Below are 21,988 nucleotides of genomic sequence, written 5' to 3'. Positions count from 1 at the left end.
ACCCAAGCTGCCTGTTAGGGCGCTAGAAGGTTATAGTCATATGACTTTTCCACCGGGTACCCATTTTCCTGCTGGGTGAACAGAGACAATTGTGAACAAACTCACTTGCCTAAGGTGAGACCACATGTGTCACATGTGCTTCGTTGTGGGGGCAGGACTCAAGTCCTAGAAACTCTCAGGAGTCAAGCTGCCAAACACGGTCACCCATCCAAGGACTCTCCTCCGAGCTCGACGCTGCTTAACTTCACCGATTTGTGACCTGAGCTTTGGCATTGCGACCACGCGCCACCACCTATGATCGTGCGCGTGTCACTGGGAGGACAAGTGGAGGTCAGTCAAACTGCGTGATGTCCTCAGAGACATGAACATTGGTATTGCTAACGACCTAACCTTTTCCAGAAACAGGAGCTTGATAGACTGAAACAGAGTGACCCTGATAACAGGTACTATTACAAGGGTAATAAACTGCTGAGTCAGCCTAGGGTGAGTTGGAGAGTGCCCAGGGTGCAGGAGGTGAGAGCGATGAGGCGCTACCCACCGGACCACAGGCTGGGGGTGGTATCTTAAGAAACCTCAGGTCTCACTCTAGACGTGGTCGGTACCAATAGGGTGTGGCCAGGGTCTAACTGCTGACACTGATCCACCCAGTGATTGTACGGCGCATCACTCACCCTCCGCTCAGTCAACCGCATCACCTGATCAGTTTTATCATCAATCATTCCTATTTTGGAATGTGTGTCTGGCTTTTCATCTAAATTATCCGATAATGAGTTCCTTATGTATATCAAAACATTTGAGATTATCGGACTTACCGAAACGTGGATTAATGATTGTGATGTTGATAATATATTTGATGACTATGTCACGTTCATGAAACCTGCAGATAAGCTTATCTCACCGCGGCAGATTATCAGGTGGCATAGTTGTGCTAGTTAGAAAATGTCTTAGACAATATATCAAATGGTGCAAAATTACTGAAAATGCAGTTAACATTTTATTTGATAAGACATTAGGTAACGATAAAGATCTGTTGTATTCCTGTGTATATGTACACCCTGAGGGTCAACCTGGTATGAAAAGACAAACGTACATTGTAAAACGGGATTCAGTTGTTACAGGAAAATCTAGTAGATATATTGTCGGATCATCCAGATGCATCTGTTTTGTTGTGGCGGAGATTTCAATGCGAGAACAGGAAATGACCCGACTTTATTGAGGATGATATACTTGAATATATAGAAACAGACACGTCAAATTGGAAATTTCTAGTAGATCAATTTAACCTCGCAAGATTCTCCGTCGACAAGACTGTTAATTCATTTTGGACGAGCTTTGGTAGAATTATGTGCTGTTTTGAATATCCATATCATGAATGGGAGATGCGGAGCAGACAAAAATATTGAGATTTTACATTTCTTGGGTCAATGGGGGCCAGCGTAATTGATTATATTATTGCATCATCATGTCTGTTCTCGTCTTGTACTGACTTCAATATACAATCTCGCACAGAGTCCACGCACCTCCCAGTCACGATGAAATTGGTTTACAACACACAAGCGGGAATATGATGTAATAAAGAAGATTTGAATCATAGTTATAAGTTTGTTTTGGAATGAAGAAATATCGGATGAGTTTAGACAAAAATATGTTCTCAGATAGTGTGCAGGACTTACTCGATAAATGCTTTAGATACAGCCTTTAGTGATATCAATCAGAGTATAGAATATATTGCAGATGCTTTGTGCTCTGCTGCTATGGGTATGAAACGAAAATCGACACACAGTTATTATAGCAGGAACAGCCCATGGTTTGATAGTGAATGTAGGCGTTTGAAAGCCGAGCGCTGCCGGAAATTTAATCAGTTCAGAATTTATAAAGACAAACAGCACTTAGATGAGTACCATTTTAGTTAGAAACCTATATAACGCTAAGTGTAAGCAGAAAAGAACAGAGTACTATAAACAAAACAGATAAAACTAGAAAACCATATCAATTCCAAAGAGTTTTGGTCAATCCTTCAAGGCTTGAATGGTAAAACAGTCTACTACACATGATATCAGTACCCGTGAGTGGTTTGAACATTTCAAACAATTGTTTACATCAACTAGCAATGATGTGACAGAGGATGTAAGTGCTGGCAACGAGTACTAATGTACGTACATGCACACCAACTGACTTTGACCTATTGACTAACGATATTCTAGATCCACCTATTACCAGACAAGAAATTATAGATAGTATAAGACACTTAAAGGTAAACAAAGCAGCGGGTGTTGATGATATATTACCTGAATTTATTAAATATTCTGAAGATATCTTATTACCTTACTTGGAGTTGATTTTTTAATGTTATTTTAGAGAGCGGTAATTTTCCATCGACTTGGACTATTGGAATTATTATCCCAATTCATAAGAGCGGGAACATTAATAATGTTGATAATTATAGAGGTATAAATCTGTTAAGTATATTGGGAAAGGTTTTTGTCTATATCATCAACAAGAGATTGACTTTTTTAAAGCAAATACTTTTGATAAAATAGATGAATCCTAAGCCGGCTTTAGGGCAGGATACAGTACTGTAGATAATATATTTATACATAATTCAATTGTTCAGAAGTGTCTCAATACAAAGGGAAAGAAAATGTATGCTTTGTTTGTCGATTTTAAGAAAGCGTTTGATTCAATACAGAGAAAAACTTTGGGGGTAATGCAAAACATGGTATTAGCCCTAAGATGAATAGATTGCTACAGAAGATATATGATAATGTGAAAGTTTGCATCAGAAATAATCATGAAATATCAGATACCTTCAATTGCAATGTTGGAGCTAGACAAGGCTGTATTCTGAGTCCATTTCTGTTCTCAATGTTCATTAATGAATTTGCTTCAATAATACAACAAAATGGTACTCATGGTATCCAGTTACATCCCTATTTGACACAATTGTTTTATTGTTGTTTGCCGATGATATGATTCTGTTTATGACTACTGTTGTTGGATTACAAAGGCATATACATTGCAATGAGGCAGGATTAACTGTTAATTTTGAGAAAATCTAGAATAGTCGTTTTCAAAAACGGGGCAACCTATCTAAAACGGAAAAATGGTATTATAAAGGAGAGCCAGCTCCAAGTCACTCAATCATATAAATACCTTGGAGTCTACTTCACTAATCGTCTTGGCTTTTCAGCACATGCTAAATATTGTTCCACACTAGCCAAAAGGTACTTATTGCGGTTCTCAAAAGTATTCACAACTCGTAGATATTGATTATCATTCTTTTTCAAAATATTTGATACAAAATCCTTCCTATTCTATTGTATGGTTCAGAGGTATGGGGTTTCAATAATTTTGACGTAATTGAGAAAATACATTTATATACTTGCAAGATATTTTTAGGAGTGAAAGTAAATTACACCTAATGCCATGGTATATGGAGATTGTGGAAGATTTCCCATACACATTTTGCTAAAGTTAGAATAATAAAATATTGGATACGTCTGTTATATATGTCATCTGATAGATACCTTCTAGACAGTGTTATGATATGATGTTAATGTACGATAACAACGGGAAGACTAACTGGGTGACTAAGATTCGAGAACTGTTAAATACAATAGGTTTTGGGAGGTATGGCAAAGGTAAAATGTTGACTTTCATACAAATTTTGTGAATAATGTTACTCAAAGGCTCAAAGATATATATACACAAGAATGGGTAGGAGCACTGTCATTTGTCAAAATAAATGTTTCTATTATAGAATGTTTCAATCCCATATATACAGAGAGAATTATCTGCTGTCACTAAATATCAAGAAATTTCGAAAGGCTTTTGCTCGGTTTAGGTGTTCCTCACATGACTTGGCAATCGAAACAGGGAGATATCATAAAATAGAGAGGGAAAATAGAATTTGTACATTTTGTGATCTTAATTGTGTAGAAGATGAATATCACTTCCTCTTAATTTGCCCATTATATTGTGAGTTAAGAAAAAAAAATGTCCCAAGATATTATTCTGTATATCCCGATAGGGTGAAATTTTCTTTGTTAATGAGTACTGATGACAATGTTCTTATCCGTAAGTTATCAACCTTTATCTATCAAGCATTGTCTCTAAGAAATAAACATAATAATCCATAGAATGTATGTACTCATATTGTTATTTGTTACGATATGGTATGATGTGGTGCGATATGATATGATATGATATGATATGATACATGGTATGATATGACATGATGTAATTTGGGGTGTTTTGATATGATGTGATACGACAAAGTATGTGTAATGCGATGTTATATGATGTGATACATTTTGATGAGATATGGCATATTGTGATTTGACTATTTTTTATTCTTTTCTATGATATTGTGTACTATGTTCCTGTATACCATGGGCCCGTGGCCTTCAGTATGAATAAAGATAAAGAAAGATGTTCAAAAGTTTGAGAAACACATTATATGTATAATGTCGATGGAAAATAAATGCACATTACAGTATTAGGTAGTTTAAATTTCACTGGGATCAGACATCAAACACTGGACGAAATCGGTCTGCTTATGATACGAGCAAGTATTCATCAGATAGCTGTTAATAAAGCAGAATTGATATAATTATGAATTCCATAGCACCACCAAGGCATATGTGACACTACATTTATACTCCAATTGTACTTACATCACATTCAGGGCTATTCTGCACTTCTCTGAGTACACTCGCACGTAGATGGCTGTTGGTACTCTCTTTCTGGAAAATATATTTAGTTCTAAATTAAAGAATGTGTGTTGTAAAAATCCATAATTTTCCCTTAATTTTGTAATTTAACTTCTTCACATTGTATGTATGTAATATGTACATGAATAAGCATGGAGAGGGAGTTCTAGGTTTAAAACATAACAAATATTCACTAATACATGTATGTAGGAGATGAAGTTGACTGATGCTTTTGATCTTGATGTAGACACATCTTCTCTCTTTATCTGTAATTTGTTGTGAAGATTGGCCCTAAAATCATTTAAAAGTGGGATTATAATAAATATATACTAGTAACTTCTAAATAGCCATTATGATTAACCATATCTCAGTTTTAAATACTCCTGGTCATACATTAATATTTGTTATGATATTATGTTTGACATGGTTCAATATGTATTTTTCACTAAAAAATTTGAAAATATTTATTAAAGAGTTTGACCCGTGAATATCCGGGGTAGAATAGGTCTTCAGCAACCCATGTGCTTGCCATAAAAGGCGACTATGCTTGTCGTAAGAGGCGACTAACGGGATCGGGTGGTCAGTTTCGTTGACTTGGTTGACACATGTCATCGGTTCCCAATTGCGCAGATCGATGCTCATGCTGTTGATCACTGGATTGTCTGGTCCAGACTCGATTATTTACAGACCGCCGCCATATAGCTGGAATATTGCTGAGTGCGGCGTAAAACTAAACTCACTCCTCACTCCCAAAGAGTTGAGCATTTGATTAAGACTTGACGACTGGTTAACCTCCTTAGTAGGTACTGTTGAAAACATTGTAACACTTCACACAGATTCCTGAAAATATCAAGTAAGATTAAAATAACATTTACTTCAAATGATTTTACTCTTTTTAGTCGAATAAACCAGCAGTTATACTTTAAGAATTCAAACTCATGGAAAGAGAATTCCCTAATAAATATCATAATGTGACAAAATAAACGTATGACAACATTATCTTGATTTTCAAATAGATGAGAATTCAGCTTCAAAGCATTTAAAGGAAAATGAATTTAAAAGTAGGAGCGATGTGGTTTCGCTTTGGAGCAAAAGGTTCCAGGTTAGATTCCTTCTAGGCTCTGCAATTTATCTGCAGTTGTGAACTGTTACTGTAAACATACTTTTTTTTCGCTTGGTGCAAATTTTGCGGAATTGACAGTTTAGACTACATCGCGCGGTCAATTATTCATGCAATCAGCAATTGCCGGAACTGCCAGCTGTCTCTTTAGGCTGCCACTAATAGCAATGAAAACAACCAGACTATCACCATTTCCAGTTGATGCTTGCAAGTTTTACCATGCAAGATTTCTCCCAGCCATAATAGCAATACTATGTGCCATGGTGAAAGCTCATGCTTAAAAACACCCAAAAGAATAAGTAACATATTTATTTACCAGAACCTGCAGGCACAAGGACTCGAATCTTGTTCATTTGGGTCTCACTCATGTCGACGAACACCCCTTTATACGGCAGCTGTGACCCTTGATGGAGAGGGAAAACACATATCCTGGATGGTCTCCAATGAATGCCAAGTCTGTAGCGATGATATGGACAGACTGTCATTGAAGGATCGTACCTGTAAGAAGTAAAGAAATACTACTTGTAACATGATATTACACAACTATGCATACCTATCATTCAAGTGTACGATACAAAATACTCTTTTCTTTAATTATTAAACAGTTGAAACAAATTATGTTTCAATTTTCAATCATGATAACTTCATGTACACTTAAAACTAGCTAAGCCAATAAACATGTTTTTTATATATTCAGCTTAAAATTCAGTATTTTATTTACCTAATTGTTATTATCTAATAAAACTCTAAATTTCACTAGCCAAAATGTTTTTATTAATAAGTTCTCGCATTCTTGCTTGACAGTGATACAAGAACCCATATCGAAACGTTGCATACATGCAATAAAGAAATTGTTATCCATAAAATCGGTTGGTTGTTGCATGCCCATGTATGCAACTTCTAAAATGCCACTCAAAGAAGACAAAACTTTATTTTACTCCCTCATATGCAACAAGGGTTGTTCACAGGTAACTCACGTAACCAATATTATAGTCTACTGAAAATTGTTTGTTAGATTTTGGCTTTAATCAACATAACTTGTACTACAGATTTAACAGGTTTATGTATTCTAAAAATGAGGTAAAATAGTGATCTTAGGGACTGTTCATAACATATGGTCAGCAGGGGTAATGATGATCTTTATGGAGAAGCATGTACAATGAATGACCCCCCTAAAGTTTATGTACAAAGTAAGTGACACCCCAACCCGCACTTGCATGTCATATACAAAATCAATGCCCTCCCATAATTTTAAATCATAATATATTAATATTTCTTCACACAAAATTGCTGCCCCCAAAATTCATAAGCACAAAATGTAAGGAAACACACTGATATTTCTCGTAACTATGCTAAAAGGAGGTGAACGGAACAGCCATCAAGTGCTTACAATTTGGACAAAATACGACATTTGACTGATAACAATATCACAAAACTACAGTAACATCTGCATTTTCATTTAAGTTCGCCTGATGCTCAGTGTTTTGAAATATTCGGTTGCATTTTACAAATTTTACTCGTAAATGCGACCATATCTGATTCAATCGCAGCATGGATCCCTGTTGGTGCAACTGTTAGACAAGACATCATAGAGCGATACACAATTTCGGATAGTGTAGATCTGTCGATATAAATATATGCAATGCTTATTTTTCATTTTATTTCTCATCATAAATGACTTACCAGTGTGATTTCTACAAACATACCCGAAAAGGCCGATTCGGTAGGAAATCAAACTCCCTCGCTGTCTGCTGCGGGGCTCTTGTCGTCTGCCGACCACCACATAGATTCACCTCCCGCAGATGCGAAGAAATATCCCGACAGCATGATCCCAGGGTTTCTAAACCTTTTCTTTGGGATATGCTCTATATACTCCGCAAGTACCATCTGCTGTCAGGCCAACACTGCAGCGGAGCAGACAATTCGCTTCCGCATCCGCCATTTTCGCGGGGTGGCTTCTCTAGCAACACCCTAGCAACAACACGCCATCTAGCGGTAATGAGGAACATAAGTTGCCAAGAACGACAACTGAATGGTGAATTGTCGCTCACGTTTAGATTAACATTTTCATCACAAATTAGAACTTTACGTACTTTTTATGACGGAAAAGGTTAGATTACAGCTTCTTTATATGTACATATATTTTGTTATATGCCACACATTTGCTGTTATTCAAAATCTGGTTTCAAAGTAACAGTACTGTACTATGCAAACCAATGGAGATCGTTGCTCGTCTACCTACCATTGATCTTTGGGAAATATTAGCGTATCGCGACAATTAGCGCACATATTTTAGAAAAAAATCCACAACGATGTTTAATATAGTGGTGTCATCACATTCTGAAATTTTAAACCAAATTCTGGATTTTGACTTGTCCAGTATTCTCGATTTTGCATGATTCTTACGTGGAGCTGTACTTAAAACATGAAGCCACCCATTCTTAACTACCGTCGTACATTTGTGGTGTGACATTTAACATCTTCACTGGTGGAAACTGTATAGCTGGATAATATGTCTCAAAGAACCGGAGAATGCCATAGAACAAATTCAAAGGATGTTCACAAAACCCACAACGAAAAGACCACCACGGTGTTCAACAATGGTTATAGATACTCAAGGGATACACATAAAAGTCGGACATGTACAATGTGACCTAACTGTATGCCATAGTTAGACGCAATGGTTTGTTGATGTCATTCAGTTCTGGTTTTCACGGTTGTATTCCATTGCTTGAGACGCCCTGTACTTAGTCTAATGTATCTCTTCTTGTTTCCAGACATTACTAGACGTAATGGTGTGCACCTGTACACATCAAGGACAATTTCATCTGAACCCACAGAAGGAAATCTATGCCACACTGTAACAGGGCGTCCTGACGGTACAGACATCCCTGATGTACTGAATGTGAACTGTTCTGGGACCTGGCTACCTGACTGTCTACACAGAGACTGATAATGATGGAGGTGGTGTTATATTAGACTTTGCTGAAGTGCAGGTGTGGAGTAAGTATTCTCTTGTGCGTGAAGTAATAACTGTATTGAAGAAATCTCTCTCCAGACCAATTTACACTACTGTTACATTTAAAAATGAAACAACGTTTAATTAATTTTCCACTCTGAAACTACATAGCATGCCTTTCAGTTCCCTTGGTTTTCTTTTTTTCTCCCATTATGCAGATGAACTGCACGATGATCATGCATCACATTGCTTTAAAGCCTGTGAAAATATCGTGCATGTGCACTGCTGCGTTTTGGTGTAAAGAATAATTAATAATTCGCCACTGAGTTTCATAATTTATTGAACTCATGACAATAATCTTTTCAACGTTACGAATTTGTTTTACAGTACATCACTTCATGTGTAAACAGTACCTATAAAGTGTGGAATATTTTGCAAAATCTAGTTTTGAACAGTTGACTGAAGTATGTGGCTATATTTACACTAGTGAGTCCTAAACTTTTGATGGGTAGTATATTTGACGTTGAAAAGTTTATACAATCAGTATGACACGGATGGTTGGTTGGCTGAGGTGAATAAGTGAGTGAGTGAGTGGGTCACATCGGCAGCAATTCAGCCATATCGTGACTATGAAAACTATATACATTCTGAAAACGGAAAACGGAAAACGTTACTCGTAATGGTGTAGTAATCAGAATGGTTCGCTTACGTTGATTAATCAGCTTCATCTTCATCTAGTTGGTACCTCTTTGGAAACAGGGAATAGTTCCTCAAAGATGTAAATATCAACATAATCATTTTGGTTGTGTAAAGGCTGGATATTTTGTCCTAGTCTTTTGCACAAGTAACCCAATATCCTGCCCTTTACCAGTTATCTGATAGGGTTCTGGGGCTCAAGGCACTGGTGCCATGGTTTCCATAGCAACAGTTTTTAGCCAATCCCAGGGGCTATGTTGTCACATGACAGGGGCAAGAGGGCGTGGGACCCCAAAGCCTGAAATCTTCCTCTTTCTGCCTGCACTGTCGAGGTGACAACAAGCCAGCTTGTTTTTAGGTAAGAACCCCAGTTTGCTTCCATATGGCAACTGGGTCTTCTGTATTAAATTCCTATGCATAGTTATGTTGTTAGCAGGATAAGTAATTATCTGCGGCTTTTAAATTAATGTATTATTTAATTTGATAAATTACTAATTAAAACAAGTGTTGGGTCACTGTCATCAATTATTCTTGCTGTGCCAAACTGGCGAAAGGTCACTCATCTGTGACTGTCAAACGTGCACTCGATGGCAAGAATAAATGACATGTACTCATTGTAATATATTTTCATCTAGAAATTCATTTTAGTAAAGGTACTTTGTGTGTTTAGCATTAATTTGCTTATTTGACCTGCCAGTCAAAATTGTCTCTAGCTCATTGCTAAATTCAAAATTCCATTTATTTACAACTTGTTGCTGCTAACAACAGAACTCTTTTTGCCATTTTAATCTAAATTAAAAGTCTCTGTATCACTGTCCCGGTTTCCAAACCATGTGCTCAGTTGGAGTATCACGGTGTCAGCTGGAACCAATTAGTGGCGGTCATGCTCACTGACCAGTGCTGACCTCTCCACTGAGCAGCACACAGCCTGGGCTGTCTTCGGCTCTCCTCGGCATTCTCCGGCTCCCGTCCGGCTCCATTACAAAATGGCTGCACCGGATGTAAACAAAACTAGGGTCCGTCGTCTGCTTCATGGTTATCTTAACATAGCATTGACTACCGGTACCATGCCACTATATCAATCATATTTTAGTATGTTCCCCCACTTGATGTGAAAGTGAAGTCACAGTTTATTCAATAATAATATAATGTATTATATTATATGGCCAATAATATACCTACATATCGTAGTAATATAATTTATGTAATATCCGTTTATTACATACTGTCAATTTACTTACTACAATTAGGTGTTTATCCTGGGTAGCCCCAAGTGGTGTACCTACTGGGTGTATCGACATTCTGTTGGAGCTAGCCTCATATTGACTAGTATGATCATCCAACAGGCAGTCATACCCCATTTCCCTTAGCCACATGTGTCGTACAGGCCAGGTGTCCTGTCGTAACTATTGTGTATATCAATCAACCGGTTTTCTGTATCATATATTCCAAATGTGTTGGGTATAGATATTGCCCCACTTTGTGTATATATATATATTTTTATACTTCCCATTGGCCCTTAAAGTTAATGTGACTTTCACCTCACCTCAGGTGGGGCCCTATGTAAATCCTCTGATAGGAGGGTGTGACGATTCTTTTGGGTTATGTAATTAAAGGTATTTATGTAAATACTCTTTGGGATTGTGTGCTCATCATATATGCACATATACTTTTGTACCAATATTGTATTTATTTGTCCTTTAATAATATTGTTGCCCCTATTAAGTATTGTCGTCACATCCTACATATCAGTCGGATTATTATTAATTTTCATTATTGTATCTGTACAATGGCTCTTTCTGCCTGCACTGTCGAGGTGACAACAAGCCAGCTTGTTTTTTAGGTTTCACCTGGACTGTGCAGTCGGAACTTGCAACTCTGTAACCAAGACCTTTTATTTTAATACATATTATTACTGTCTTTTTGTGTTGTGTCATCTTTGACTGGAGCACTTCGCGCAATAGACACACTTGCCCATCCCTTTTCCCGTGAGACGTAATTGTTACGCAATAACAGCAATTACCCAAGTCTTACATTGGCGCCCAACGTGGGGCAAAGTGTCGCAAGCGTTCATAGTACTCCTCAACGGTCAAAGATATACACTCATTGGCACATAAGGCATAATTTTGTATCTATACTCCTACCCTTAGTTGCCTTAGTCAACTAAGAATTCTCAGTATCTCAACCTCATCTCCGATTTTTTGTCAACATGTCCTCGCTCACGAACTCTGAGCTCTTGGACACTATGTTGTCAATGAAAATTGACCCCAAGCGATCAATTGGAATAATTGGGCTCCCGGAGGAAACAAAAACGGAGTCGGTTGAGGAGGAGTTGTCCCCTTGCTATGGGAAGGTGCGGGTTCTCCAGGTGCTTGATTCTATTCATCAGCTGCACCTCGTGGAGTTCACGAGCCCTCAAGTCCCTCTGAAGCTTGGGGACACTGTACTCATCAGAGAGGAGGAGTATCAAGTTATGAAAGTGAACTTGGTTCGGGAAGGATCCTCTCTAGAAGACGTCGTGGCCAGGGCAGTAGATCAGGCCCTGGACAGGAAGATGGCCCTGATGATGGAGGCGATGAAGTCGCAGATGCTGGAACAGTTCCAACTGCTATTACGACAGCTTCCATCAGCTACGACCAGCACCGGATCCATAAAACCAAAGCCAACAACTCCCACACCTGTTCTGGCGGCTAACGATGTTGCTGCTGCCCACTTAAAATCCCCAGCCGCTAGCGACTCTAATGTTGCAAGCTCGAGTGCTGGGGTTGTGGGTAGCGGTAGCACTGTACGCCCAGACCCACAACAGGTGCTGGTGAATTGGGATCGTCCCTCATCCAGCTACTTCAGACTGAAGACCTTCTCTGGTACAAGACCCATCAAAACCGGAGAGGTAGCCTTTGAAGAATGGGCCAAACAAGCGAAGATTGTAATGGAAGATCAGGCCCTCTCAGACACCGGGAAGTCAGGGAGTCTTCATTGTCGAACGTCACCAGGGTGAAATTGCCTGTCTATGTTTTTCGACCAGAAAATGGAGACAGGCCCTCAAAGACTTACCATCGCAACCTCTTACTTCCTGTTGGTTCATTGCCCCTAGATATGGATGAACCAGAAAGAAACCAGTGTCAGAGGCGGCCTGTTACCAGATCCAAAGCCCAAAATCAACAACCGGAGGACATCTTAGAATCCTCCGAGGATGAACTCCACACTGTCAATGTATGGTACCCACAGCCTGAACCTATTAGAGCTGTACCCACTAGCAGCTTGAACCCTGAGGCTCAACCCTTTGAACCACAAGAGCAGGCGCTGCCATACACACAACCTACTGTAGAGGAAGTCCCCGCTATCCAAGTGGTTCCCGGTATGCAGAATGAGGCAACCACTGCAGGACCCCTCACCTGGGAAACGGTTGCAGTGGAAGCTGAAGCTGCTCCATCAGAACCCATGGAGTGGGGACTCAGGAGAACTACATGGGAGAGAAGATGGGCTGCCTGAAGATCCGGACAATGAGGATACATCGCTCATCGCTCCTTGTGATCCGGTAGAATCATCTGGTGGTGAGCCAGACCTATCTGAGAACTCTGTGGACTCTGCTATAAGTGATCCAGTTGCTGCGGAGGAACCACTTCAGTCTCTCCCCTGTGAGGAGACTGTTATCATGACCTTGCCGGAAGCTCCTCGTAGATCCCAGCGCCAGCGACGAAGCACTAGGTTCTTTTCCTGGGATCCATTTACGAAGAAGTATTCTCAGGTCATACATGTGTGATACAAGAGGGTTACGAATGATTGTTCAGCTGAAGCATTGTTTAATCATGTATTTGTATTTATCAATTTCAATCCGGGTTACAAAATTTCCTTAAAGGGGGGGAGAGTGTAAAGGCTGGATATTTTGTCCTAGTCTTTTGCACAAGTAACCCAATATCCTGCCCTTTACCAGTTATCTGATAGGGTTCTGGGGCTCAAGGCACTGGTGCCATGGTTTCCATAGCAACAGTTTTTTTAGCCAATCCCCAGGGGCTATGTTGTCACATGACAGGGGCAAGAGGGAGCGTGGGACCCCCAAGCCTGAAATCTTCCTCTTTCTGCCTGCACTGTCGAGGTGACAACAAGCCAACTTGTTTTTTAGGTAAGAACCCCAGTTTGCTTCCATATGGCAACTGGGTCTTCTGTATTAAATTCCTATGCATAGTTATGTTGTTAGCAGGATAAGTAATTATCTGCGGCTTTTAAATTAATGTATTATTTAATTTGATAAATCACAATTAAAACAAGTGTTGGGTCACTGTCATCAATTATTCTTGCTGTGCCAAACTGGCGAAAGGTCACTCATCTGTGACTGTCAAACGTGCACTCGATGGCAAGAATAAATGACATGTACTCATTGTAATATATTTTCATCTAGAAATTCATTTTAGTAAGGTACTTTGTGTGTTTAGCATTAATTTGCTTATTTGACCTGCCAGTCAAAATTGTCTCTAGCTCATTGCTAAATTCAAAATTCCATTTATTTACAACTTGTTGCTGCTAACAACAGAACTCTTTTTGCCATTTTAATCTAAATTAAAAAGTCTCTGTATCACTGTCCGGTTTCCAAACCATGTGCTCAGTTGGAGTATCACGGTGTCAGCTGGAACCAATTAGTGGCGGTCATGCTCACTGACCAGTGCTGACCTCTCCACTGAGCAGCACACAGCCTGGGCTGTCTTCGGCTCTCCTCGGCATTCTCCGGCTCCCGTCCGGCTCCATTACAAAATGGCTGCACCGGATGTAAACAAAACTAGGGTCCGTCGTCTGCTTCATGGTTATCTTAACATAGCATTGACTACCGGTACCATGCCACTATATCAATCATATTTTAGTATGTTCCCCCACTTGATGTGAAAGTGAAGTCACAGTTTATTCAATAATAATATAATGTATTATATTATATGGCCAATAATATACCTACATATCGTAGTAATATAATTTATGTAATATCCGTTTATTACATACTGTCAATTTACTTACTACAATTAGGTGTTTATCCTGGGTAGCCCCAAGTGGTGTACCTACTGGGTGTATCGACATTCTGTTGGAGCTAGCCTCATATTGACTAGTATGATCATCCAACAGGCAGTCATATCCCATTTCCCTTAGCCACATGTGTCATACAGGCCAGGTGTCCTGTCGTGGCTATTGTGTGTATATCAATCAACCGGTTTTCTGTATCATATATTCCAAATGTGTTGGGTATAGATATTGCCCCACTTTGTGTATATATATGTATTTTTATATTTCCCATTGGCCATTAAAGTTATTGTGACTTTCACCTCACCTCAGGTGGGGCCCCATGTAAATCCTCTGATAGGAGGGGTGTGACGATTCTTTTGGGTTATGTAATTAAAGGTATTTATGTAAATACTCTTTGGGATTGTGTGCTCATATATGCACATATACTTTTGTTCCAATATTGTATTTATTTGTCCTTTAATAATATTGTTTCCCCTAATAAGTATTGTCGTCACATCCTACATATCAGTCGGATTATTGTTGTATTTTCATAATTGTATTTGTACAATGGCTCTTTCTGCCTGCACTGTCGAGGTGACAACAAGCCAGCTTGTTTTTTAGGTTTCACCTGGACTGTGCAGTCGGAATTTGCAACTCTGTAACCAAGACCTTTTATTTTAATACATATTATTACTGTCTTTTGTGTTGTGTCATCTTTGACTGGAGCACTTCGCGCAATAGACACACTTGCCGCATCCAATTACCCAAGTTTACAGTTGCCAGTGTTAGCTTCAAACAAAACGTCACAAGACTTCATATGCACGAAATAATTGTTGTCTGATACAATTCCCTCATTTGACTTGTACCATACGTTCAAGAAGTATTTCAGCAATTACCTTTACGCAACACTTGTATCATCAATATTTCATGGTGATTTATAAGCACATGCTCTGTCATCGTATCGCATGGTTACAATCACTGGATTGTCTAGTTTGTAATACTGCTGAAACAAATATACACTCATGATGTAGTAAATTTTACAATCGACTCCGCTTGTAGCAAAGATTTCTTATGGGTGTGAAAAGGGTTTTGTCACTTTCTTTAGACACAACTTTTAGATTAAAGCTCAGTGTGGAATGTAATTGTTCGAAACGTGAATGTTTGGGACAACAAAATCAGAGGTCAGGCACACTTTCATGGAAGCTTAGAATGACCCATACCGTTGCTGCCGACTTTGAATATTCATTTCAAGAAGTCGTGTAGGGTTCGTCCGTAAATAGTTCCAGAATGAGCCAGTCCACCAAAATACGCCTTGAAAGGAAATCTCGTGGTATACAGAGACCAGTAAATGTTAGTTAATGGTATCAATGATAAGATGTATTATGCTCATTGGGGCATGTTTTCCCTGTAGTCATAGGATGCATGACAACGGCTAAAGCTTGATTAATTAATTGCAGTAGTAGTTTCATGTAGGCAACAAACTAACATAATATAGAATGCAAAGCAAATTTGATGAGTGTGACTATCCTTTGTGGTTTCTATACCAATGACTGTTGTTTCTACAAGATTTCTTCACTTCTTTCGTAGTAAAAGGTTGTAAAGACCTTGATTAATGGATTGTCTGGTCCAGACTCGATTATTTACAGACCGCCGCCATATAGCTGGAATATTGCTGAGTGCGGCGTAAAACTAAACTCACTCACTCACTCCCAAAGAGTTGAGCATTTGATTAAGACTTGACGACTGGTTAACCTCCTTGTAGGTACTGTTGAAAACATTGTAACACTTCACACAGATTCCTGAAAATATCAAGTAAGATTAAAATAACATTTACTTCAATGATGTTACTCTTTTAGTCGAATAAACCAGCAGCTATACTTTAAGAATTCAAACTCATGGAAAGAGAATTCCCTAATAAATATCATAATGTGACAAAATAAAAGTATGACAACATTATCTTGATTTTCAAATAGATGAGAATTCAGCTTCAAAGCATTTCAAGGAAAATGAATTTAAAAATAGGAGCGATGTGGTTTCGCTTTGGAGCAAAAAGGTTCCAGGTTAGATTCCTTCTAGGCTCTGCAATTTATCTGCAGTTGTGAACTGTTACTGTAAACATACTTTTTTTCGCTTGATGCAAATTGTGCGGAATTGACAGTTTAGACTACATCGCGCTGGTCAATTATTCATGCAATCAGCAATTGCCGGAACTGCCAGCTGTCTCTTAGGCTGCCACTAATAGCAATGAAAACAACCAGACTATCACCATTTCCAGTTGATGCTTGCAAGTTTTACCATGCAAGATTTCTCCCAGCCATAATAGCAATACTATGTGCCATGGTGAAAGCTCATGCTTAAAACACCCAAAAGAATAAGTAACATATATATTTACCAGAACCTGCAGGCACAAGGACTCGAATCTTGTTCATTTGGGTCTCACTCATGTCGACGAACACCCCTTTATACGGCAGCTGTGACCCTTGATGGAGAGGGAAAACACATATCCTGGATGGTCTCCAATGAATGCCAAGTCTGTAGCGATGATATGGACAGACTGTCATTGAAGGATCGTACCTGTAAGAAGTAAAGAAATACTACTTGTAACATGATATTACACAACTATGCATACCTATCATTCAAGTGTACGATACAAAATACTCTTTTCTTTAATTATTAAACAGTTGAAACAAATTATGTTTCAATTTTCAATCATGATAACTTCATGTACACTTAAAACTAGCTAAGCCAATAAACATGTTTTATATTCAGCTTAAAATTCAGTATTTTATTTACCTAATTGTTATTATCTAATAAAACTCTAAATTTCACTAGCCAAAATGTTTTTATTAATAAGTTCTCGCATTCTTGCTTGACAGTGATACAAGAACCCATATCGAAACGTTGCATACATGCAATAAAGAAATTGTTATCCATAAAATCGGTTGGTTGCTGCATGCCCATGTATGCAACTTCTAAAATGCCACTCAAAGAAGACAACTTTATTTTACTCCCTCATATGCAACAAGGGTTGTTCACAGGTAACTCACGTAACCAATATTATAGTCTACTGAAAATTGTTTGTTAGATTTTGGCTTTAATCAACATAACTTGTACTACAGATTTAACAGGTTTATGTATTCTAAAAATGAGGTAAAATAGTGATCTTAGGGACTGTTCATAACATATGGTCAGCAGGGGTAATGATGATCTTTATGGAGAAGCATGTACAATGTGAATGACCCCCCTAAAATTTATGTACAAAGTAAGTGACACCCCAACCCGCACTTGCATGTCATATACAAAATCAATGCCCCTCCCATAATTTTAAATCATAATATATTAATATTTCTACACACAAAATTGCTGCCCCCAAATTCATAAGCACAAAATGTAAGGAAACACACTGACATTTCTCGTAACTATGCTAAAAAGGAGGTGAACGGAACAGCCATCAAGTGCTTACAATTTGGACAAAATACGACATTTGACTGATAACAATATCACAAAACTACAGTAACATCTGCATTTTCATTTAAGTTCGCCTGATGCTCAGTGTTTTGAAATATTCGGTTGCATTTTTACAAATTTTACTCGTAAATGCGACCATATCTGATTCAATCACAACATGGATCCCTGTTGGTGCAACTGTTAGACAAGACATCATAGAGCGATACACAATTTCGGATAGTGTAGATCTGTCGATATAAATATATGCAATGCTTATTTTTCATTTTTATTTCTCATCATAAATGACTTACCAGTGTGATTTCTACAAACATACCTGAAAAGGCCGATTCGGTAGGAAATCAAACTTCCCTCGCTGTCTGCTGCGGGGGCTCTTGTCATCTGCCGACCACCACATAGATTCACCTCCCGCAGATGCGAAGAAATATCCCGACAGCATGATCCCAGGGTTTCTAAACCGTTTTCTTTGGGATATGCTCTATATACTCCGCAAGTACCATCTGCTGTCAGGCCAACACTGCAGCGGAGCAGACAATTCCTTCCGCATCCGCCATTTTCGCGGGGTGGCTTCTCTAGCAACACCCTAGCAACAACACGCCATCTAGCGGTAATGAGGAACATAAGTTGCCAAGAACGACAACTGAATGGTGAATTGTCGCTCACGTTTAGATTAACATTTTCATCACAAATTAGAACTTTACGTACTTTTTATGACGGAAAGGGTTAGATTACAGCTTCTTTATATGTACATATATTTTGTTATATGCCACACATTTGCTGTTATTCAAAATCTGGTTTCAAAGTAACAGTACTTTACTATGCAAACTAATGGAGATCGTTGCTCGTCTACCTACCATTGATCTTTGGGAAATATTAGCGTATCGCGACAATTAGCGCACATATTTTAGAAAAATCCACAACGATGTTTAATATAGTGGTGTCATCACATTCTGAAATTTTAAACCAAATTCTGGATTTTTGACTTGTCCAGTATTCTCGATTTTGCATGATTCTTACGTGGAGCTGTACTTAAAACATGAAGCCACCCATTCTTAACTACCGTCGTACATTTGTGGTGTGACATTTAACATCTTCACTGGTGGAAACTGTATAGCTGGATAATATGTCTCAAAGAACCGGAGAATGCCATAGAACAAATTCAAAGGATGTTCACAAAAACCCACAACGAAAAGACCACCACGGTGTTCAACAATGGTTATAGATACTCAAGGGATACACATAAAAAGTCGGACATGTACAATGTGACCCTAACTGTATGCCATAGTTAGACGCAATGGTTTGTTGATGTCATTCAGTTCTGGTTTTCACGGTTGTATTCCATTGCTTGAGACGCCCTGTACTTAGTCTAATGTATCTCTTCTTGTTTCAGACATTACTAGACGTAATGGTGTGCACCTGTACACATCAAGGACAATTTCATCTGAACCCACAGAAGGAAATCTATGCCACACTGTAACAGGGCGTCCTGACGGTACAGACATCCCTGATGTACTGAATGTGAACTGTTCTGGACCTGGCGCTACCTGACTGTCTACACAGAGACGGATAATGATGGAGGTGGTGTTATATTAGACTTTGCTGAAGTGCAGGTGTGGAGTAAGTATTCTCTTGTGCGTGAAGTTATAACTATATTGAAGAAATCTCTCTCCAGACCAATTTACACTATTGTTACATTTAAAAATGAAACAACGTTTAATTAATTTTCCACTCTGAAACTACATAGCATGCCTTTCAGTTCCCTTGGTTTTTCTTTTTTCTCCCATTATGCAGATGAACTGCACGATGATCATGCATCACATTGCTTTAAAGCGTTTTGGTGTAAAGAATAATTAATAATTCGCCACTGAGTTTCATAATTTATTGAACTCATGACAATAATCTTTTCAACGTTACGAATTTGTTTTACAGTACATCACTTCATGTGTAAACAGTACCTATAAACAGTGTGGAATATTTTGCAAAATCTAGTTTTGAACAGTTGACTGAAGTATGTGGCTATATTTACACTAGTGAGTCTAAACTTTTGATGGGTAGTATATTTGACGTTGAAAAGTTTATACAATCAGTATGACACGGATGGTTGGTTGGCTGAGGTGAATAAGTGAGTGAGTGAGTGGGTCACATCGGCAGCAATTCAGCCATATCGTGACTATGAAAACTATATACATTCTGAAAACGGAAAACGGAAAACGTTACTCGTAATGGTGTAATCAGAATGGTTCGCTTACGTTGATTAATCAGCTTCATCTTCATCTAGTTGGTACCTCTTTGAAACAGGGAATAGTTCCTCAAAGATGTAAATATCAACATAATCATTTTTGGTTGCATATGTTATCAGTGTTAGCTTCAAACAAACGATCACAAGACTTCATTTTGCACATGTTGATGATATTTCGAAATTTGATACATCAGTGACAAAAATGATGTCTGATACAATTCCCTCATTTGACTTGTACCATACGTTCAAGAAGTATTTCAGGTGAATTGAACAGGATACACTCACCTTTACGCAACACTTGGTATCATCAATATTTCATGGTGATTTATAAGCACATGCTCTGTCATCGTATCGCATGGTTACAATCACTGGATTGTCTAGTTTGTAATACTGCTGAAACAAATATACACTCATGATGTAGTAAATTTTACAATCGACTCCGCTTGTAGCAAAGATTTCTTATGGGTGTGAAAAGGGTTTTGTCACTTTCTTTAGACACAACTTTTAGATTAAAGCTCAGTGTGGAATGTAATTGTTCGAAACGTGAATGTTTGGGACAACAAAATCAGAGGTCAGGCACACTTTCATGGAAGCTTAGAATGACCCATACCGTTGCTGCCGACTTTGAATATTCATTTCAAGAAGTCGTGTAGGGTTCGTCCGTAAATAGTTCCAGAATGAGCCAGTCCACCAAAATACGCCTTGAAAGGAAATCTCGTGGTATACAGAGACCAGTAAATGTTAGTTAATGGTATCAATGATAAGATGTATTATGCTCATTGGGGCATGTTTTCCCTGTAGTCATAGGATGCATGACAACGGCTAAAGCTTGATTAATTAATTGCAGTAGTAGTTTCATGTAGGCAACAAACTAACATAATATAGAATGCAAAGCAAATTTGATGAGTGTGACTATCCTTTGTGGTTTCAATACCAATGACTGTTGTTTCTACAAGATTTCTTCACTTCTTTCGTAGTAAAAGGTTGTAAAGACGAAAACCGATTTTTATAAAATTGATCCACAGATCAAGTATCTTCAACATGTGTGACGCATATTCAGATAAGGCTGATGTTATACTTGAGAACTATTCTGACAAGAACCCTCAAACATATAACTTTCAACACTGTACATTTATTCGCAAAACTACACTGCAGTTCAGTCCGCTTCAAACCAGTGGATTCTTAGGTTTTGTGAATGTTTTATCAACTATCAGTAACTATCAAGTAACAAAGTACAAAACATACTGATTGTCCTGCATAACCACTCTTTTCGGTTTCGCAAATGAATTTCACTTTAAACAAAAAAGTAAATCAAATAAAGTGAAATTAAGATTGCAAATCCTCATACTTTTACCAGGCCATTTGAAAATTTAAATCTCAGAATTTTATTCAACTTAGGATTAAAGTTGTTTAACAAACGATCATAGTTTCAAATCGCTCTTATTGGTTTGTATTACAAGGGGTATGCACATTAAAAATGAAACACCGACAACAAGTAGTGTTGGTCTAAGTTAACGATCATCACTTACCGCACGTGCATTTGTTTCACTGTTCCAACTACTGCGCTTACCCCTTGTAATACAAACCAATATAAGCGATTTGAGACTATGACCGTTTATTAAAAACTTCTGGTGAAGAATGGGTCGGTCATCGAGGATATGTTTAAATGTTGAATTTACAATGAGTAAAGTTTTGATATTCTATAATCATCTTGTATAGAACATGTTTTGTGATACTATTTGCAGTCAGGCGAGGTCCTACATCGTGGCCTGTTGTTGAATACGCGTAATACAGTAATGATGGCTGTGTGT

The 21,988-nt window shown here is 38.3% G+C and overlaps 1 long non-coding RNA gene across 1 annotated transcript; it reads right to left on the bottom strand.

Annotated features, from left to right (window-relative positions):
• Nucleotides 1-92: 92 nt before the first annotated feature.
• LOC124278362 lies at nt 93-8,834 on the bottom strand. The gene is made up of 3 exons (XR_006899070.1): nt 8,617-8,834; nt 8,028-8,031; nt 93-104 (listed from the first exon to the last, which is right to left on the bottom strand). It is a non-coding gene; the product is annotated as an uncharacterized LOC124278362 (long non-coding RNA).
• Nucleotides 8,835-21,988: the final 13,154 nt, after the last annotated feature.

The sequence above is a fragment of the Haliotis rubra genome, unplaced genomic scaffold (genome assembly GCF_003918875.1).
Source record: "Haliotis rubra isolate DU_JTF1 unplaced genomic scaffold, ASM391887v1 Scf2351, whole genome shotgun sequence".
NCBI classification, from domain to species: Eukaryota; Metazoa; Mollusca; class Gastropoda; order Lepetellida; family Haliotidae; genus Haliotis; species Haliotis rubra.
This window is presented reverse-complemented; position numbering and strand designations above follow the sequence as displayed.